We start from the raw sequence: 20,656 nt of genomic DNA, 5'->3' as shown, positions 1-20,656 counted from the left end.
TTTTTTCCCTCCTCATCTCTTTTGGCTGATTTTTTACTGACTGTCTTTCTACTGCTGTAGTTTTTCATTTGGCTTGGATCAGCATCTCTGTTGATAGCATGGTGCGGTGCCTGGACACTACAGAGGTTGCACAAGTAGTCCAACTCCTCCAGGATGGCACATCAATACGTGTCGTTGCAAGGTTTGCTGTGTCTCCCAGCACAGTCTCAAGAGCATGGAGGAGATTCCAGGAGACAGGTAGTTACTCCAGGAGAGCTGGACAGGGCCGTAGAAGGTCCTTAAACCCTGAGCAGGATCGCTATCTGCTCCTTTGTGCAAGGAGGAACAGGATGAGCACTGCCAGAGCCCTACAAAATGACCTCCAGCAGGCCACTGGTGTGAATGTTTCTGAGCAAACAATCAGAAACAGGCTCCATGAGGGTGGCCTGAGGGCCCGACGTCCTGTAGTGGGCCCTGTGCTCACTGCCCATCACCGTAGAGCTCGATTGGCATTTGCCATAGACCACCAGAATTGGCAACTACGCCACTGGCGCCCTGTGCTCTTCACCGATGACAGCAGGTTCAACCTGAGCACATGCGACAGATGTGAAAGGGTCTGGGGACGCCGTGGAGAACGTTATGCTGCCTGCAACATCATTCAGCATGACCGGTTTGGTGGTGGGTCAGTGATGGTCTGGGGAGGCATATCCCTGGAAGGATGCACAGACCTCTACAAGTTAGATAATGGCACCCTGACTGCTATTAGGTATTGGGATGAAATCCTTGGACCCATTGTCAGAGCCTACGCTGGTGCAGTGGGACCTGGGCTCCTCCTGGTCCACGACAATGCCCGACCTCATGTGGCTAGAGTATGCAGGCAGTTCCTGGAGGATGAAGGAATTGATACCATTGACTGGCCCCCACATTCACCTGACCTAAACCCAATAGAACACCTCTGGGACATTATGTTTAGGTCCATCCGGCGCTGCCAGGTTGCTCCTCAGACTGTCCAGGAGCTCAGTGATGCCCTGGTCCAGATCTGGGAGGAGATCCCCCAGGACACCATCCGTCGTCTCATTAGGAGCATGCCCCGACGTTGTCAGGCATGCGTACAAGCACATGGGGGCCACACAAACTACTGAGAATCATTTTGAGTTGCTACAATGACATTTTGGCAGAATGGACCAGTCTGCTGCATCATTTTTTCACTTTCATTTTTGAGGTTTCTTTGATTTCCCCCCTCTGTAGGGTGATCATTTTCATTTCTGTCAAATTATGTGGCATCATTTTGTTACTAATACATCACCTAGTTATTATCAGGAAAGATATTCAAGATCATTTTTCCCCCTGTTTAGATCTGATGTGTTTTCGAAGTGTTCCTCTAATTTTTTTGAGCAGTGTATATATATATATATATATATATATATATATATATATATATATATATATATATATATACAAAACACTTAACGCCTGATAAGACAAACACCAAAGTCTTCTATTTGCCCTGAGATCTAATTAACACAGAAAACAAATTAAAGCTAGACCACTTATAGAGGCTCCAACTAAAACAGATGTGACCAGAATGAGTCCTGGAAAAAATGGTTGACGTCAGTAAACACCCAACAATGAGCACAACACACACTCCAACTTCACATAAGCACATGAGCGCATACACTGTGTTGCATATTGCAACTTTAATTTTCTGAATCAGTGAAATAAATAAATAAACTGGGTTGGATGCCATGTGTTTAATGTTGTCCACACATTAGAGAATGGCAGAAAAATGAACATCAAACAGCATAAAACTGCAGCCTTTGGATCTGCTGATAGGTACTCTTGTAGTTGCAGCTTCACAGTAGCGGTAGGTCCTGACATTAAAGCAAATATGATGTGAATGTTCACATTTATGGCCATGAACTTAATCAGTCTAAGTTTGGAAATGGGAAAGTGCAAATATAGTGAAACATAACATGCTGCACACTTTTAATACCCCTCTGCCAAATATAACGTAAGATTGTGTTGAAAGTTACTGCCCTATAATGTAGATTAGATTGTCTTTGTGTAAATCTTATAACATACATATTTATATTTGAAAGTACTCAGATATTAGAACTGCACAAGGCAGACGACAAAACGATTACAATACCCCTTGGGCCAGAAGTTGGCTGAGGGGTAAAAATTGCTGGAGGAAGATGAGTTCAAAGTGTGTCTGGCACCAACAGGAGAGTCCCACAAAGTAAGGTGTAAGTTATGCCATAAAATGTTCACTATGCACTATGGGGATAAACTTCGATCCGACCAGTACATGTTGAAAATGTGTATCAAATGAACATGAATTAATAACTAAATGAAAGCGCAGTTTACAAAAATAGGTGAGAAATTTAGGAAGAGGCAACTGAGCTGCATCACAGATCTTTAATATAATTTCTTTTTGACTAGATGAAAATGGGAAATGTGTTCTGAAACGCTTCATCTCTGGGCAATGGATCATTCCAACATTGTTTGGTCTTAAGTTTTTACTTCTTTAGGCCTTAAAAGATCTTAAAAGGCATTGTTTTTAAAGCAGAAAAAGTTGCTGTTGAAACAATCCGAACAGCCATGCTTGAAATGCATGAGTGAATATACACCATCCTGTGAATCAATAACTGGTAAAACTCTAAGGCTGACCGAAGGAAGACAGTGTAATGGACACAGATCCAGGAAATTCCATAGTCAGGGGAGTGTATTAAATATGTTATCTTTTTGCATAGTCAGCATTCCTTATTTGATCTTCACATCTTTTTCCATCTTTTCATATCATATACAATATATACTGTTTTATTCTGCCTCCGTCTGGCGCTCATTCTCTCTCGCACACACAAACACACACAGTGCGACGAGTTCGACATGATCTTTCATTCAGGCCGGCGGCTGAGCTTAATGTGGTCCTGGGCTCCTGAGTTCCCTTCAAATGAGTTTTTCTATTATGCTTCTCCTCTCAACCCACTGCAGGGCTATTCCCTCACAGAGATGTGGCCAAGTGTGAATACTAAGCTGCCAAGTGTGAGCATCAACATCAGTATGTGTGCCTTTTGCGTGTGTGTTAGAGGTAGAAGAAGATTTGCCACAGGCCTGTATGCAACCATAGTCCCTTAAAACAAATAATTGTTCTCTGAAACTACAGCCTACATCCTTTACGGTGTATGGTCTATCCAGCAACTATGAATTAGGTTTGGAACATCTCCTGAAGACAAAAGATGAATCCCTTTGTGTTAAACTTTGGCACATCTAATAGAGTCCCAAATTAAATCACAGCCATTGATCATTTTTTTCTCGTTATCTTCTTCCTCTGATTTTGCGTTGCGATCCTTTTCCTGTTGCTCTGCTCATTAGAATCTCTGCAACCCAGCGACTATGATCCCCCAACGCTGTTCACACTGCTCGGCACCCTGGCATTGATCTTAGATCTCCTTTTACAAATAGAAAAACTCACTAAAGCATTATCATATGCACTTGCTAACACACATGCATATATATATATATGTATGTATGACCCAGATTATATTCTCATCTGAGGATTGCTAATTAACCCGATTGTCACAAAACCACAGCCTGGTGGCACATCTGTCTTTCTCTGCTAAAATGCACACCCATTGTTTCAATGGCAGGACAATTGATAGAATAACACACAGAACAATTATTATTATCTGTATTTGTGTTGTTTTCTGTTCTCCTCTCTGTGGATTGTCAGTGCCAAGGGGCACCTTAGCAGGTTTTTTAATATATTCTCAAAACAGCAGTAATCTCTATAAGACATCGACGCTTGTGCTGGAAAGCTTTCCAGCATAACAAATACTCTGGATGAGGGCAAATCATTTATACACGCGCAAGCTGCTTCACAAACCTAATACATAGTATTGAAGAGTCCTGAAATGTGTCATCACAGATAAATTTCAAGTCCATAAGCCTATATTTGGCAAAATTTTCTGTGATCATTATCATCTTATAATCGCCCTCAGAGTATTTTATGTTTTTATGCAATCACAGACAGTGTGACACAAACAGAATGACTAAGTAGAGGGAGAGAGAGAGAGAGAGAGAGAGAGAGAGAGTGAGTGTGTGTGTGTGTGTGTGTGTGTGTGTGTGTGTGTGTGTGTGTGTGTGTGTGTGTGTGTGTGTGTGTGTGTGTGCATGCCCATACACGAGTGAGCATTACAGAAGGGTAAAAAGATATGCCAAGTGTGGAATAATGGTTTGGCATGTGTGAAAATGAACACAGTGATTGGGATTAATGACCTTATGGGAGTCTAAAGTGGGCATAATGAGCTGGAAAAGGCATATTCTAGATAAACCCGCTGGAATGGTAATGGAACAAACTGCTGGAGTCAGGGCCCAGTGTTGAGAGATATCGATGCTAGATTTAGACCTGATGGATTTCATTTCTGTGTACCATAGGGTGATGAAGCTCTCGGAGCTCTCTCACTGCATTGTACCCAGACATCCTCTAGTGTAGCTGCAGTATCAAGTTGAATATATCAAACATTTTTTTTTTAATCAAACACTTTCTTACAATGGACACCTGTTTTTAAGAATTCAGCAGGTTGCCGGCATGGAAACCAGACAAATCATAGAGTTGATGTTTAATTTGCTCTGTAGATCGCATCGCATCCTCGCTCCCATTTAGACAGATTTCCACCTGACCAGGTCTGTGGCAGGCCAGTCACAACTGTTTATCTGTTATGGGGTGGGTTACACATAATGACTGGAAGAAGAGAAGCACTTTTCTACACAATTAAGTCAGCTGGCGCTGACGTTGTATTGCTGTATTTGTTACTGCATCAGTATTAACCCTATAACGCCAAACATATCATATTTGTTACATGAGTTTTGAAGCCCTCTACATGAGCAGTGTGATATTTTTTTTCTGAAAAACCTGATGTATACAATTAAATACATTCAATACACAGATAATCCACCAGGGGGGAGGAATTTGTTCACCAGAGGCCTTTCCAGTGACGCTCCAGATTATTAATGAGGAAGGAGGCAGAACTTTGCCAATTTTGAAAAGGAATTACCAATTTATTAGACATGTTTGTGTTATATTATGTTTGTGTTTGTTCAAAAATAATATTTGAGCATTGAGACCCAATGTATCAAATATGATACAAAATGGAAACTCATACATGGAAATTGATATTTGAAATGATTGAATGGAATTGATTTAATGGTTCAGGCTTTACAGGATTAAGCAGCATATTTTCTGTAAAAGAAGAACAAACGACTGCACTTAAAGCTTTTAAAAACAAAAACAAAACAAGCAGGATTTGGTAAGAATTGATGCTCGCAGAAGCATTTTGATCTGCAGAAAATGTTGCCCTTTTTATACAGTCAACATCTGTGAACCCATACATTTCTTAACTACTGTACATCTCTACATATCAGTAGCCTTGTAGCATAACTGCCTGAGACATATTTTTGGCAAAATTGTGATATCTGCGTAACTTTACTCTCCTGACACTGCTGCTTCAAAAAATATGACTTAGGCAAATATACTATGAGGACAACAAAGTATACCCACAGTATAGTTTAGAATTTTTGCTGCTTTGCAGAAGTTGCTGCTGAAAGATGTACTTTTCGGCCTCTCCCAACGGGAAGTGGTATCAAGACGCAATTCCATCAATTGTTAAGTTTAGGAAACGTGCTTTGGTTTAACTCCTAAACACATCGTGACTTCTATGGTTTATCACTTGCTGACTTTTTTTCTTGGGCTGAACTTGGACTGACAAACTTCTTCACAAACAAGATTTGAGAAGTTGACTTAAATAGAAAATCTTCGTCAGCAGCTGCCCCTTGGCTCCTTGTAACTTTCTTCGGTCTTTTCTTTGAAGAGTCCTCTTTCTTGTGTACTGCTGGTTCTGAGCACAGATGTCTGCGGTTGTCACTCACTATGAGGTTTCAGTGGGGGTTTGCAAACTGGACGAGAAAGCAACATGAAGAGGAAGTGAAGGGTGTAAAACCAGCCCTCTGGGGAGATCACCTGTTCCAAATGGAGTAGCATGGGCCAAAGGAGAGAAGAGCTGGGTGGGCGAGAAGAAAAGGAGTGAAATGAAGGATGAGGAGGATGAAATGAAGCAAACAGACTTTTTGGTGAACATGTGTCATGCACAGCTGCTGTCTCAGTGCCTCCTAGTGATGCTCCAGGCTTTTGAGCTTCATTATGGCCAACTGACGTCCAAAGTGGGGTCAGGGTAGCCATGTAGGGAAGGGGGGTAAATGTTCAAGCTAGAGAGGCCATAAGCGTAAAAATGCTGCAGGGTGATGGAGAAAAAAAGGAAGAAAAAAAGACAAAAGAGATGATTTAAAAAGAATGTCCTGTTCTGTTCGAAGCACAAATTCTGCCCCCGATCCAAGCTTTGTTCTCCATCCTGAAATCACTCATATCTTCCTCTAGTCTCACCAGCCTAATAGTCTTCGATAACTTTTACTCGGTGACATGCGTCAGCGGCATAGGCCCATGGGGACTGGGCCGATGAATTTATGGGGCCAGGTTAGTGAGTGGTAAAGGAGATGAGTCTGGGAATGAGTGGAGGGCTGTTTAGGTAAGGCTTCAGTTGCTCTCCCATGGGTCCTCTTGATCATTGTACTTGCCCCCTGGAGACTATGACTCAGTTCAGCGCTCCCATGCTCCTGTCACATGCTCATCATGTCACAGAGAGACGGAGGCGATGGGGTAAGATCAGACGCAAAAACACACACACAAACATATAACACACATATATATAAACCACACCGTTCCACTTCTTTGGTGTGATTTTCCTTGACATCTGGGTCTGTTGTCATCACTCTTATGTTTGTGTCATGTTGGTAAATGGCAAAGTGGTTTGAGTGCTGGCTTGTGTATGTGTGTGCACATGTGAGTAGTTATGTGTTTATGTGCCATATGTCTTACAATGTTGGTAAATGGCCTCCCAAGCTCTCCAGGGCCTGATTCCTTTCTGAGAGAGAAACGACCATCCTGACCGTGAGGATAAACCAATAGTCTTCACAGATGGATGTGTGCACTCTTAGTGATGAAGTGACTTCATGTCATCTACACCAACAGTTAAACGGGGGGTTGGGAAGCCACTGCTGCGGTTATGGGAGGTTTGTTCCTTTGTGAATAAACCACAGTCTAAATAGGTCTCAGGTGGGACGATCTGTGTTTAATCTGTGACAAAAATGAAGACAGATGATTAGATTATGTTACAGATTTACACCTTTTTTTTTTCTAGAAATGCATGTCTAGAGCAGTTCTTCATGAAAACTCTTTTTTTTTTTTTTCCTGTTTGGCGTGCTATATATACTTGTGTACTCTCTAATAATATTAATAACACGACATGTCCATATCTTGTGTGTAGGATGTAATTGTGAATAAGCAGAATTTTCTATTATTAGGCTGTTGTTTTTCTTTTCTTTGCTTCTATTATTTTTTCTTGTTTTAATTTTATTTCCTTTTTGCTTTATTATTTGTAAAGTGCTTTGGGTGCCTAGAAAACCACTATAGAAATCTAAGCCATCATTTTTTTTTTTCCCACCTTTTTTGCTCTATGAGTACTTTGCTGTTTTTTGTTACTATTATTAAGTATGTTATGTAGGACCAGGAGTGGGAGGGTGAGGGGGTGGGAAGAATGGGACATGCTTAATGCCTCTGAAATTGAGTATTCAAATGTTCAGTGTAACTTAAATCTGCACCAAAAAATGATAAATAAATATGTGAAAAAAAAACAAAAAAACTCCCACTTTACATGCTTCAACAAACAGAAAAAAATATGTATTCTAATTGGGTTGCACCAACAATAAACTATTTTTTATCCATTACAACTACAGTTTACATCATATTGTATGACAACTTAAGTTCAAAAAAGCTTAAAATGAACCCATTAAAGTTAAACCTTAGATTGAATTTAATTATGTAGTGTTTCCTTTCAATCCAAATAAAAAAGTCTATATAAATATAGATGACTTGATGTCATTTCATGCCATTATGGAACAAGGTTATAACAGTTTTGGATTTTTAATTATAGTTTAGTTTTAATTAGTTTTGACTTTTTTTTCTCTAATTCAGTTAGTTTTAATTACTTTTTAGAGCAGGTTTGCTAGTTTTTATTAGTTATCATTTTTTTTCTGAATGCTTAGTTTAGTTTAGTTTTAGTATTAGTTTTAGTTATTTCATGTATTTTATCTTCCTCACCATCCTATTCAAAGAAATTAGTGAGGTGCGGATATGGGTTACCCTGGACACTTTACTTAGAGGTCGGGTTAGAGCGACTCATTGACTGAGCAGAGACACAAACACATGTACAGTACAATGTATAAATTCCCTATAGCAGGTTGGGGGGGGGGGGCATCCATACACAACATCACTTATGTGAAAACAATGCGAAGATGTGCAAAGCGTGAGAGGAGATGCACAAAGCAGCCAGCAGTAAACCAGATAGAAACATATATCAACCACTTATAAACATATATAACCCAATCCATCATCACTAAACCACACCTTAGCAGATATCTCATATCTTAATCATCTCCAGTTCCATTATTAGCCAACTTTGCTTCATTTCAGTTCAGCTAGCTGTAGCTAGTAACATCAAACATTTTTTTTTAACATTATAACAGGTTCCATACCTCTGTAATTGTATTAGTTTTCATCCTCCTCTTCTCTCCTCTTCTAAACTGTGCAGTTAAGGCCTTGGAAGGCCTTTTCATGGTGATAAACTCTCCAGTCTTTACCTGGATGCTAGTCTTGTCTGTCACTGTCATTCAGCTCCACTCTGTCTCTGTCACTCACACAGTGAGCAAAAACAAACAAAAAAAAACAAAAAAACAAAAAAAAAAGACCCCACTCATCACTAAAGTAAATCCCAGACAGGACTGTGCTGCTGTGTCCCAGCTTTAGTCTGTATGTTCCAGGTAGAGTGGGGACCAGAAGACGACTGGAAACCACCAGGGACCAGACATGACACTGTGAAGTGTCTTATGGTGCTGCTAGCTAAAATTGCTGGAGTGAAATAAATCAATTTGATATCAATCTGACATTGACAAAGATGAAAACGAAGGGAATTTTATCCATAATTTTTATATACGTTTTAGTTAGTTTTGTAAGCACACAATACAGTTTCAGTTAGTTATCGTTTTTTTATTTTAATTAGAGTTTTTATTTATTTCAGGTGACGAAAATGTTTTTTCAATTTTAGTTTTCATCATTTCGTTCGTTTTCGTAAACGATTATAACCTTGTTATGGATAAATTGAGCCACTTTTTCCAAACTTCAGTGACAGAGTACAGCAGTCATGTCACATCCTGGTCACATTTAATGGAATCTGATCAGCGATTGGTAAATACAGCTGTCGATCACATGTAACCCACCTACCAGCCTGAAAACACCTATCATTAGCTAAAATTATGGCATTATAGTTATTATTCATTCATTCATTCATCTTCTGAACCCACTTTAGCCCCACTAGGGTTGTGGGGGTTACTGGAGCCTATCCCAGCTACCTATGGGTGAAGGCGGGGAACACCCTGGACGAGTCACCAGTTCTATAGTTATTATTTTACAAAAAATACATTTTTGCCCAAATCATCAAACACTCAACACTTATTATTTTACAAAGGCGACGATTGGCTGAAAGTTAATTATGGATATTTTGCAAAATGACACTGAAATATTATCAAGTACTGCAGCTTAAATTTCAACTTTACATTAGCCCTGTTGTCTTTTGAAATGGACTGAGCAAAATAATCAAGTTCTTTGAAGAAAGTTGAAGGACCCACTCAGGTTTCCAGTTGACTTTTACAGTACTGCTGTATTGCTCTTATGAAACCTACTCAACAAAGTAACTGGACCAACTATGTCTGTGAAAGACGTGCACATGTACAAGCTCCATCTCCCAGTGGTCCTGAGAGTTTATTCTACCAGATGTTTCCAGAAGATGGATGGAAGCTGTTTGTCAGCTGTATAATATGTATCTATTTTCAGGTTACATGCAATAAACATGTATATGTCAAATCTGGATTACCAATTACATTTACTGACTTTTCTTTTCCAAACCTCTGGTTTATTTTCTTTATGTATTGGTGAAACAAATCACAGTATAAACATTATTTTAGCATCCACAGCCATACCAAAGATGATTTGGAACAAGACAGTCCACTGAACAGTTATTTCCTGTTTCTGTCTTGCCCCGTTAACAGTTATGACCAAGGGGCACAGATCTCGACTCCAAAATGAGGCCAGTGCAGATGTATCTGAAATGATAATACCACTGACACCAGTATGGTTGGCTCCATAAAGTCCCACTTCACATTGATCTACATAGAATTTCACTCTAAAGATACTATGCCAGTTTGTGTTTTTCTCCAGGACTCAATCTGGTTTCATCTGTTTTATTTGGAACCTCTAATATGTAATGTGGTGGTCCATCTTTAAGTTATTGCTGATAATAAGATGCTCAGTTGAATAAAGGACTTTGTTAGCTTCTTTGGTTGATTGACAGCTAATGCAGAAATTAAGAGTTTATTCAGTTTTTTTTTTGTTGTTGTTTTTTTACTGTCGACCGTCAGAGCCTAGGTTTGTTTAATTAAACACTTTCTTTTTTCCTGACAGCTTCTCTGTAGTTGTAGTTAACAGATTCCAATAACAAGTCTATAAAATTACTTTGCTGCACAGTGCTTGATAGGGGAGTCAGTCGTCTAGTGTTCTAGCTCACATCTGAGCCCACTGGTTTCCTTTAGTCCAAATATGGTCAATTTTGGCTCCATGAAGCTAACATGGTGACGACACCATCACTGACTACATGCTTCAAAACTGAAGATCAGATACCAATGGATGATGTCACCATTCGTCTGCCCACTCATTATACATTGGCTCTATAGTCTAGATATTCCAATGGGGGAAGTGAACATGAACACAGACTGCAATAAGTTACCACAAACCAAAAGTCACTCAGAAAAAGGAACCCATTTCCCACAAGAAGTACATTTTCTGGGCAGTCTGAGAGTGGAATTGTACTTGGTGAAATTATTACTTAAAGCTATACCTACCTGCTGTGGCATTTCTCACAGCACTTAGTAAAAGTTTGAACATGAACAGCCCGCCTCCCTCCAAAGCCCCGCCCACTTCCCTCTGCCTGAGCTCTGACGCTCTCCTCCTTTCACCTGATGCACACGGTGGAGGTGGAGGTGTGAATTCTCTGTGGACATTTGAGGTTTCCTAGTCCATACATTTATCATCCTACATCATCCTACATTGTGTGACACCAAGTGCATGTACGTGTATGAGTCCCACAGTCATAAAAGCTGACCTTTGTGCAGACCTGTCTGTGGAGTCCAGTACACCACACTGTTAAAAAAATCTGTAATTTAACAGAATTTTCACTGTGTATTTTACAGATTTTTCCTGTATTTTTAAGATACAGGAAAATATTAATGAAATGGCAAAAATAGACTGTGATTTTACATGTCAAATGTAAAATAAAACGAAAAAACTGTAACTGTGAATAACCATAAAATTTCCATTTTTTAAAAGAATTTTTTCTTTTTTCACAGAAAAATACAGTTAAAATACATCTGAAAATGTATCATAATTTCACAAATATTTCTTTTCTATTTATGAGATTAAACTGTTAATTTAGAGTTTAATACTATAAAAAAAAAAAAAAAACAAGATAAAATTACTGACAATTAACCATAAAAGAAGTATTTGTTCTGTAAGTTTAACAAGTCTTCTTTGTTAATTGACAAATATCTTGTGTAATTACGGGAGGTTTCACAACAAAATGTTGAATAAATGTATTTTTGTGAATGTATAACATGTATAAGCACTGATAAAGTGTCCAAATAGTTTTTATCAATAGATTGTGCAACTTAGTCTCATTGAAAATTATTTATTTATTTATTTATTTATAGGTAATTTGATTGTTTTAATACATGTAAATATTCTTTATTAAACATTAAAAAGTGAAAAAAAATATGCAAAATCTCATGTAAAGTTAGGGCAAAAAACTGTATTTTAATTATGGGAAATTACCGTATTTTTATGAGATGGTTATTTTCTGTTATTTTACAGTATTTTTTTGGCACCCCTGCTGCTGGAATATTACTGTTTTTTTTACGTTTTTTTTTTTTTTTTTTTTTTTTTACAGTGCAGACCAAGGTTATAATAGTTTTGGATTTTTCATTATAGTTTAGTTTTATTTACTTTTGACTTTTTTCTTCTCTAATTCAGTTAGTTTTAATTAGTTTTTAGAGCAGGTTTGCTAGTTTTTATTAGTTGTCGTTTTTTCTGAATGCTTAGTTTTAGTTTAGTTTAGTTTTAGTATTAGTTTCAGTTTTTTTCATATATTTCATCTTCCATCCTATTCAAAGAAATAAGTGAGGTTACACCGGACACTTTATGTGGGGGTCAGGTTAGGGCGGCTCTGACTGAGCACAGACACAAACATATGTACAGTACCATGGATAAATTCCCTATAGCAGGTTGGGGGGGGGGGGTTAATGTAGGTGGGGGTGCGATCCATACACAACGTCACTCACGTGAAAATGAAACTGAAACTTTCCATACTTTCACCGTTGGCCTCCCACCTTCTATACCTCTGTTATATCACTGATCCTAGATGAAATTTTCACATTCTATCCTATATCAACATTGACAAAGACGAAAACTAAGGGAATTTTATACATAATTTTTATACATTTTAGTTAGTTTTGTAAGCACACAATACAGTTTCAGTTAGTTATCATTTTTTTCTTTTAATTTGAGTTTTTATTTATTTTAGTTAACGAAAATGTTTTTTCAGTTTTAGTTTTCGTCATTTTGTTAGTTTTCGTTAACCACAATAACATTGGTGCAGACTTCCGGACTTTTATCTCCATCCTTCATTTGTCGGACTCCTGTTTGTTCCCCTTGGTTGTTGTTTCTGTTACTAAATCCGTTTTTTCCCTTCATGTGCATTTCAGTTCTATCCATACACATCCTAGACAGTAGACTGTGGTCAGTAACAGGGGAAGCAGCATGAGTACAGCGTCAGATTCAGAAGTACACATATCGAATGTGGAGATGACGATAATGGATTGGATACGGGGACGGCCGCAATGGATGATTGACAGGAGGCTCAGCCAGGTTCGGCCAATTATTTCATTCAGACCGAATAAAATGATTGGTCAGAATTTTATCAGAAATATGAGCAATATATGAGAATGAAACATTTTTGAGTGCTAATACCTGGTGGATTTCTTTTACAAATTTGGTATGAATTCCACCAATGGTTTTGCTGCTACAGACATTTGAAATTTCACCCATTATAAGTAAATGGGGAAATAAAAGATTTTAAAAATTCATTAAAAATTTGAACTTTGACCTACTGTTCCCAAAATGTAATGAGATCTATTCTGGGTCACTGGCAATCTACAAACCCAATTTGGTATGAATTCAACCAATAGTTTTACTGCTAGAGTGTTAACAAACAAACAAACCAAACCAAAAACAATACCTCTTGCCTCCTCTTTGGGGGGCAGGGTTATAATAAGTGAAAAATAAGTGGGAAACTAGTGTGAATAGTTATGCTAAAATAATGGTAGCAATGGTGGCAGTAAAATTATAATACCAGTGTATTATAATTTAATTTAGCCCTTATTAATATACTTTCATCCACTGATATGGCTTCCTTTATCATTCTGACTGCATTTGTCTGTGGGAGACAAGAAGGATAATGTTTCATGTCGCTGGTGGAGTGTAGAATTTACTGTATTTGTTCAGGTAGGTCTTTGAATGTACATGATTTTAGTGTTATTAGTAGTAGTTTTTAATTGAAGTATTATTTGTCTAAATGTTGGCAGTTCCCTCCTTTACTGCCATCATACCACTCTACACAGTAAACATACAGCTGCATACCGGCTACATACTGGCTGATAAAAATATATAGAAATAAGTAAATAGCAGAACTCATCTATTTTTAAACTTTGGATAGAGTGGGTGTCATTTAAAATCAAATATTTGATGACTACAGCATACTTTCCAAAGCTCAAAATATTGCTGAACTTTGCGTATCACAGTGAACATTCATGGGTCTATGAATTATTGAATTAAAAATCCTTGCAAATCTATAAGTCTGTCTTGTTTCACTGACAACATCATGAGAGATTAAAATATCAGTCTAGTTACTATATTTTTCTACATGTAACTACAGAACTTTTAGATTTGTATCTCTTACAGCAGCACCTGGGATCAGTTACACATTTTAATATTCATCTTTCACTACCCTGAATGAAGACATGACTACTGATGGACGCTGCAGACTATGGACGCAGCTAAATTAGTCAAATAGTCTCATGCACCATGTGTTGACAAGTCTGATTGGATTTACTGCTGATGCAGATCTCACAGGCGTTAGTCAATCCCTGTCAAACACACCATGTTTGTCTTTGCCTTTGTGCTCGTTTTCATGTGCCCTTGGGGAGAAGCCAGATTTCCTCAAGACCCCATCGCATCAAGTCCTTGATCCCTGCACACAGACAAGTAGGACTGAGCCCCTGAAAATGACAAGTACTTTGTGTGTGAGTCAGTGTGTTTGTGTGTGTTTGCTGACCCACTTTCACACAGTGAGGAAGAGGTAGAGCTGTAAAAGTACTCCCCCTCATCCCCACCCCCACCCCCACCCCCCTGTTCTTCCTCTGCTCTACCTCCTCTAACTCTTTCTGCCTGGCATCCTAAGATGCAGTGGTGGCTATGGCAACGCTGCAGTAGTGAGTAAAGAAGAGGAGGATCTTCTTCACTTACTCCCTTTTTTTTTTTCGTCTTTCTCTCCATTTTTTTTTTCTTTGTCAGCTCAAGGCTGTGTCACGGGTATGCATCTAGATGTTGTCTTTATAATTACAAAGATCCTTATCTACTGATTTATTTAGTATGCCTGCATCGGGATTTTCCCCAGCACTGAGCATCTCATTTAGCCTAATTTGCATCAAATCACTTTTCAACACTATTTTGGGATAAAGTTTTTGCACACACAGAATTTGTTTTAGTAAATGAACACATTACATTCCATTTTCCACTTATAGGGTACTGATGGCCACTAGAAAGGGATTCAGAGGCCTGTTCGGATGCTGCCCTGGACACTCTGCGGCTGTTAAAGGATATTGTTGTTGTGCCATTAACTCTCTGTTCAGCTTCCTCTTGATTCCTAAATAACATCTCCCCTGGCCCTGTTCTTCCTTGTGTTTTCCATGTCTCTGTGTGTGTATTGGTGCCTACCATCTCTTTGGCATAGTCCCACCGCTACTGCCCAGCAGTTTGAGGCTGAAGACTCCTGGCAAAGACAGAAGGGCTTTTGGGACCTGCCTCTGTATGAATTTTTCATTTACTTCCCTCCGCCAGTTCTCACTCCCTTTCTCTCTTTCTCACTAGCTCCCTCTCCCTCCCTCTCTCTGACAAGTATTGTCTCTTACTCGGTCCGCAGTAGCACACCTGGTACCTGTATGAGCAGGGGCAGTAAACACAAAAGCATGCACTTCCACACACACAACACACAAAAATACACATTCACGCTTGCTCAAACACAACATGTAGCCTGCAGACAGAGTAAACAGCTCCGAGACTATGATGCCTGGTATTCTACTTTCCACTTTATTTTCTTTACCCCCCCCCCCTCTGTCCTCTCTTTCTTCGCCGGATCCCTGAGGCCGAGCATGCGGAGAGAGGGCAGAGGAATGCAGAGGAATCCTTTCTAGGAGTGGTAAGAAAACACAACAGCAGGAGCACGCACTGGAATCACATAGATGTAACAGAGCAGACAAAATCTCAGCATCAGCGGATCAACAAGCATGTATGCTAACCTCACAAATCTGTTTCCCTGGTTACTTTGTACTTGAAAATGTCTGATATATATTATAAGAACCGAGACTAAAACCAGTGTTATGCAAGTTATTTCCAAACTGTAATACATTACAGATTACTTGTTACTGTTATTTAATAGTAATTTCTTACCTTACAATATTACTGTCTCAGAATTGTAATGTGTTACATGACTCCCATATTATTTTTGAGTTACATACAGACTCATGATAAATTTGTGTGCCCCATGACCACCACCACCAGTACAACAGATTGGAGAGCCTTGGGATGCATAAATTTGCCCCCCAGTGTACAGTACATGTGGACGGATACCTCAGTAAGTAACACTATGGTCTACAATGTTTGAATCCCAGCAGGAACGCTTGCATTTTTTTCAACATTTTACATGTTCAAACATCCACAGTCAATAAAGAATTCTAGCTAATCACAGAAACATTAGCTTACCTTGTCATTGCTGATCACAGGGATCATGCTAACTAGCTTCTTAAAGCAGGGTTAGGGTTAGTAATGAACATACGTCCATGTGGACGATGTACTGTCTTCTGTACGATGTACTGTCTTCACCCATTGGCTGAACACCAACAGGAAGTAGAACTTTACTGATGCATTTTTGATTCCTTAAGGTCTTGCTGTTTTTTATTTTTATTTGAGCAATTAAATTATGTGCGAAAAGTGTGTTATAATGCAAGCGCTATTAAACATGTACCGAGTAAAATATTACTGAAAATTTATTAGTAATGCCTTACACTACGACGTTACAGCAAAAAGTAATCTGTTACTGTAATGTATTACCCAACACTGCTTCTAAGATATCATACAGGTACAGGTGCTCTGTTTTGCTTTGTTTTGTTCTTTTTTTTTTTTTTTTTTTTTTTCTATGGTGCTAGCTGCGATTCATTCACACCCATGCTTACTTAAGATTTCTGTAAGGACCATTCAGCACTACACTTGTGTTATATTGAGAAAACTTCAATAAAAAGATCTTGATAAAAAAAAAAAAAGAAAAGTAATCTGTTACTGTAACACATTACTTTTGTAACACGTTACTCCCAACACTGACTAAAGTACAGATTTAGCGTTTAAAACATCTCTGTAGAGCCATAGAAGCTAATCAAACAGATAAATATAAAGGAACAAATCTAAAGGATTTCACTTTTTTCGTCTAACTCGCGCATCACTTCTGCATCCGTGGACGCACAACAGAGAAACAACCACTGCACATGACAACCTGACATGTCCTTTTCATGGGCCAGAAAATAGAGCTGTCAAGTGGCAGTGGCACAGCCAAGCCATTGAACCTGGACAGATTTCTCAAGCAAAATTGCCCATCAGGAAGCAGTTGAACCCCGGGGCCATGACATTTTAGATCTCAGCTCCCGAGACATTTGAGATCTCAGTAGGTGACATGTTACCTTGGCCTGCTGTCTGAGGCGGGATGTATATGACTTGGCAGGTCTTAGAGCTTCAGGTAATGTCACACATGCGGAGATATTGTGTCACGTTATCATGGTTTGTTTGGACGGCTTTCCTTCAGAGGGGTGGAAGCGGCTGCTGGGTTTCTGTTTGCTGTGGAACTTGAGGGGGGGAAAAAAGTGAAAGTGGTTGCCTCTACACGCTCCTTGCACTCTTTGAACAGTTAGAAGATTCTCTTGATCAATAATTGATCAAAGCCATTACAAAGCTCTGCGAAAAGTCGCGAGTGTGTAGTGTGATTCATGGTGTCCGTGTGTTTCTGTTTGTGTGGTGGAGAAAGAGAATCTGAGGAGAATACAGATACTGAGAGAAAAGAGATAAAGAAGCAGGTTAGGGATAAAGGAAAGCAAAAAGAACGGCACCTGCTCCAATGGCTTTATAGACCAAAAGAGATTTATTGGAGGTATTTTAGGGTATTTGCAGCTCTATGTGAAGGAATTGTATGGGTTCTTTGAGGGAAATGAACCAACCATTACTTTCCTGATCTTTAAATATTGTCCTACAACATTCCCTGCTTACTGAAAATGAAGTTTTGAAGTTTATTTCAAACATAAGCAGAAACAAAATACAAAGGTGAATGAAAGGCAAACTGAAACCACAAATATAATCAGAACTTTCCAGAGAACAGGTGTCAAACATGCGGCCCGGGGGCCAAATCCGGCCCACCAAAGGGTCCAGTTTGGCCCTTGGGATGAATTTGTGAAATGCAAAAAATTACACGATATTACAAGATATTAACAATCCTTGTAGTTCAGGTTCCACATTCAGACCAATTGAATCTCAGGTTGGTCAGACCAGTCAAATACTATCATAATAACATAAAAATAATAACATCTCCAAATGTTTCTCTTTGTAAATGTAAATATTTTCATGTTTTTACACTAAAACAAAGTATAATTTTGCAAAAAATATGAATAACCTGAAATGTCTTAAGAGAAGCAAGTACAGTTCTAACAAGATTCTGCCTGTTATTAAATGTTTTAAGTGTTTGTAGATCCACTGTGATCTTTAAGTTATTATGTACATGTGTAAATGTTAAACTGAGACGTAAGATTGTTAAAGTTACACTTATTTTTTCAGTTTGTTTATGTCATTCACATCTTTTGCAAGAATAGTTTGTAGATGTAAACCTGTTCATAATGTAAATTAACTTTTTTCGCTCTAAAACATAGAGAAAAGTTTGGAGTTGACATTATTTATATATTATTATGTTATTATTTCACTGGTTCGGCCCACTTCAGATCAAATTTAGCTGAATCTGGCCCCTGAACAAAATGAGTTTGACACCCCTGGTCTAGAGTATCAAAGGCAGTAAGCCAACCAAAAAAAATACAACACAATGTTCAACAACGCTTTATGTCCAAAATGGAGTAGGAAAAAGCCAAGTTTATATTGTCCTACCTGAACTTTACATGCCTAACATATACAGTCCATAAAAAAAGAATAGGTCAGTACTAAGTTACTGAAAAAGTAACTATACCATACCATAGTACCACAGAAAACATAAGAGCACAAAACAATCCAGCCGTATTTCCTTCTTTGAACACTTCCATTACCATCCTGTGTTAAACTGCTGTTCCTCATCCTTATATTTATGAAACCATACATTTCACATTGTTAAGAGACTTCCACATTTTTTAACATTTCTTTTGACTTTGTTCTGATTTTCCATAGTAAACTCCCTAACCTAGAAATCAGAGCAAGCTATGATGTCATCTGTGACATTTTTGGGCTCTGGTTCATTGAGGATGTGTGACAGAGTCCATGCCCTTACAGAATGATCCAAAAATCAAAATGACTTACATTTGCACGAGGCCTGAATCAGAACATGTTCCTATTCCTGCTCAATCACAGTGGGCGCTGTCATACAGTCTTACGATGTGTTCTATTATTAACTGACTATGGAGCAGCTCCAGTTCTTGTAAATCACATACTGCAGTCTTGTCTCCCTGCCTCCTGGCTCAAGGAGCGGCTCGTTCAAGTCCAAAATTGAAAACTGGGCAGCTCTGTGTTGTTGAGAAAATGTCATATCGTTTCATGAGTGAATTTTCTCAAATTGACGAGGAAAATGAAGTCACAGATAGAAACTCTCAAACAAAAAGACAAGTTATTGTGTATTTTCCTTATGTTTCCAGTAAAACTACAAAGAACAGCCCTCTGATGGCTCGTCTGTTCTTGTCTTTCCCACTCTAACTGTGTAAATCTTAGAAAATATCAATAGACATCGTTACGTAATTTATATGTCGTATTGACTGACAGAAGTAAAGACTTAAATCTTTGAGTACATGGACACAGGTTTAAAAATACCTATAGACTTTCAGCGTTCACTGATATAATTATTGATTATTTCAGTGTGTATTGGTGATTTGTGTTTAGTGCTGCTGCGATTAGTCGACATAATTGACCATGAAAATTAGTTGACGCAGTTTTTTTAGTCGATGTATTGTTTTACTATTGACCGCTTATTTATTTTTGCTCTCCCTCCCGTCTCAAACACAGTAGGAGCAGGATCTCCTTGTGACCGCTGCCAGAGACACGCCATGGGTATGGCTGCGGCTTCGTGCTACAGGTATGCTGCGATACCACTGACATGCCACGGGTATGCCATGATAGCATGGGTGTGCTGTGGTGCCTGTGCAATCCATACATTGGCTCCTGCAGCCGTACCTCAAAGAGGGAGAGAGAAACCCCCATCTAATAAGCGTCTTAAGTTTCACACCCCCGCCCCCATCCGCGTACCTCATTCACCCCCCCCCACATGATTCAAAACAAAATGGATACAACAAAATAACAAACACTTGATTTTTTTTTATTTTGGTTGTTTAGATTAGTCGACTAATTGAAAAATTAGTCAAAAGATTAGTTGATAGAAAATTAGTCATTAGTGGGAGCACTATTTGTATTAACCCTCCGGTATCTGGGTGCGCCTTTTAGGCACACTTTGCACTTCATGTTAAAAAAACTTCATATTATTTTTCACAATTTAAATAAGGTTAGAATCCAAAAGTTGTTCATTTTTGCATGATCTTTAAAATTCTGGCCACCAACTAAAATGTGCACATTGTAAACAAAAGAAAAGTACAAGACTAGCATCTGTCTCCCAAGTGTGCCAAAAACGCACTATTTCTTCCATTTGATATGTATGATTAGGGCTGACCTTGATTTACAAAAATAAAATCAAATTAGAGCAGAAAAACAAATCAATATATAATAATTAATAGTTTGATTTATAGGTGTGCATTTTACGCACACTTGGTGACAAATGCTAGTATTTTTGAACGTTTGACCTAGCACCAAAAATGATAATGCAAATTAACCAGTGTTGGAGTTAATCAT

The sequence above is a fragment of the Sphaeramia orbicularis genome, chromosome 11, assembly GCF_902148855.1.
Source record: "Sphaeramia orbicularis chromosome 11, fSphaOr1.1, whole genome shotgun sequence".
NCBI lineage: Eukaryota > Metazoa > Chordata > Actinopteri > Kurtiformes > Apogonidae > Sphaeramia > Sphaeramia orbicularis.
The sequence above is the reverse complement of the archived record's forward strand: the minus strand, read 5'-3'. Positions refer to the sequence as shown.